A 2,500-nucleotide genomic window follows, 5' to 3' on the forward strand; every position below is an offset into this window, starting at 1 on the left:
TTACTAATGCATAGATTTTATCCAGTGGTCCCAGTAGAATATTGAACTTCACGTGCAATGGCATCGAAAGTCATTATAACGCGAATAGCGTTTTAGTGGTCTTTAAACAAAATATACCCTTAGGGACCTCAATAATGGAAAGTCAATCGGATAAACAAGACAGGCGGTGAAAAATAGATATTTGGAATCTTCAAACCGACGAGTAATGGTCTTCGATAACAAATGCATCTTTTGCCGTCGGATATCACCAGATGAGTTTTGTTTCTAATGTTGTTTGGCTAACTGTGGTGTTATATGCAAGACTGAAACAAAATTGCAAATTCCGTATGGGTTTAAAAGGAATCGAACGCCTTGAATGTGTATTATTAATAAGTAATCACATGATTACTTTGGAATAGATAAGCACTTGTAATTTTTTTCAAAGACTACAAATTGCACTCGCCCTACGGGCTCGTACAATTTTGATCGTCTTTGAAAACATTTATTCGTGCTTGTTTATTCCAAAGTGCACTTGAAATCATGCGGTTACCTATACTAACAAACAAAATTGGCCAGACATCATGAGCAATTTAGCATCATGCTAATGAGTTAAAACCCACTGGCGTGGGTGAGGAAGAGCCAAACCCTCGAATGTGGTAGTTGTGATGGTTTGACGTACAATACGAGCGGATTTGTTGCAAGTTGCGTGGTATTTTCCCGAAGAAAAACTCAAATTAAAGTGTACATCTGATAAAGGGACAACCAAAAGTCAAGCAAGCAAGTTTGATTTTTTTTTTTTTTTTAACTTCAAGCCACTTAATGAGAAAGTTATTTCTCCCCAATTCAAAACAAGAATGTCCTAAACCAAAGCTACAACACCAACAAAGCGAATACTTTAAATGAATCCTAATTATCTCACATGCACGTTCTTAATTGTAAACCCGTCAAACGGTGACTCTTCAATACATAAATTCAATCCCTCTGATAGTTTGAATTTTGACCTGGAAAGATGTCACTGGTTTACTTTTCATGTGATAAACCGGTAGTAATACAGAAAGCGGAATATTATTAACTTCGTCAAGGAGTACATTTATAACTGAGCAAATGGAAAGGTTCGTCTTACCTCAAAGAAGCACTTAAACATATCAAGTTACAAAAGAAACGTTTATAAACGTAGGAGAAAAGTTTGTGCCAAAAAAACAAAGATATTAAAAAGTATATCTCCGCAGCATAATTTTGCTGAAGATGAAAGTGATCAGCATCCAAATTCTCTCGACTATTCTAGTGATTGCAAGTTTACTTTCTCATGGAGAAGCCTTCGCTCCAATGGGTCGCACAACAATCTATGGGGAAGGGAAAAGACGAATGGAAAGTAATCAACAGGTTTGGAGAATTTATATTGCGATGACCTAGAGACTACTTACGGTAATACTCGCGTACTAATTTTTTTTTCTCTACAGAGTAACACAATCACTCCAGGATGCGTTCTCTAAATTGAACTACAAATATTATTTAATCAACAAATGTTTCTCTTTGGTCTAGAGTTGAATTTCCAGGATCTACATGTAGCCTCGTTATAAAAGGCTCATGAAAAGAATCGAATGCTCGTAACACTCAGTGAAGCCTTTACCGTCCTTAGTAAAAATTTCAAGGTTACAACTCGAATTGTCCAAACAAGAAAACTTCTTTTATTCTATCTATTTTTCTATCTTCTATTCGTCAGACCAGTTGTTGATCCACCTTGAGATGATCCATCCTGAGATTCGAAGGAATTCTAGAAAACTGAGGGAGTCAACTTATCCAGGAGGATAATGCCACCCAGAAGGGTGGCATTGCATTGGCATCATCGAGGGTTACAAACATACAACAACAGGAATATCTATTATTCTTCTCCTAGGGGCTTTTAATGACTCATCTGGCTAATTTACACCACTTTTCAGCAGTTTGACGAAACGGCTTGTTGCATTGCTGTGATACAAGCACAGAATAGAACAAGTACGGCTTTCACTGACAGTATTTTGACTGCCTTTTTTTGTACTGAAGATGTACCACCGTTCGATTTTTTTTTTTTTTTTTTTTGCCATACCAGTGTTCCGGGGAGAAGGGAAAAGAAGACAAAAAGGCTAACAATTAAAAAGTGTCGGTGCAAGGACTGAATTTTCTCTTGACTCCGATGAGGTTAACGGGCTAAGCTAACGATACAGTAGCTCGAGCATATTTATGGAATATCTTCCATGATGATTGCTACTGCTACACTGTCTCTTTGGCAGATAACCTTTACTTATCTCTATCTGTGCTTTCTTCTCACAAGCAGATAAATGGAGAGGAAGTACGAAGCATTTGTCAAATGGCGAGAAGCCTTAAATGTGAAGCAAGGGAGCAAGCTTCAGCTGTGTCCTTTGATGATCAATACGAAAGGAAATAATGACAAAAGAGAGTAAACACCGCCTTCGATCACGATAATATTTGTTTCTCAAAAACAGTTCAGTAATTTATTTTGTAAAGAGGAAAGAGAAATAAA

The 2,500-nt window shown here is 37.0% G+C and overlaps 1 long non-coding RNA gene across 1 annotated transcript in view; it reads left to right on the forward strand.

Annotated features, from left to right (window-relative positions):
* Positions 1 to 793: 793 nt before the first annotated feature.
* Positions 794 to 2,500, forward strand: part of LOC138008821 (uncharacterized) — a 1,749-nt gene continuing 42 nt past the window's right edge. Inside the window, exons 1-2 of the long non-coding RNA XR_011124272.1 lie at positions 794 to 1,362; positions 2,294 to 2,500. The exon at positions 2,294 to 2,500 is cut by the window's right edge and continues 42 nt beyond it. This is a non-coding gene — a long non-coding RNA (uncharacterized lncRNA). The remainder of the gene's footprint in view (positions 1,363 to 2,293) is intronic.

Source organism: Montipora foliosa, chromosome 6, assembly GCF_036669935.1.
Source record: "Montipora foliosa isolate CH-2021 chromosome 6, ASM3666993v2, whole genome shotgun sequence".
NCBI classification, from domain to species: Eukaryota; Metazoa; Cnidaria; class Anthozoa; order Scleractinia; family Acroporidae; genus Montipora; species Montipora foliosa.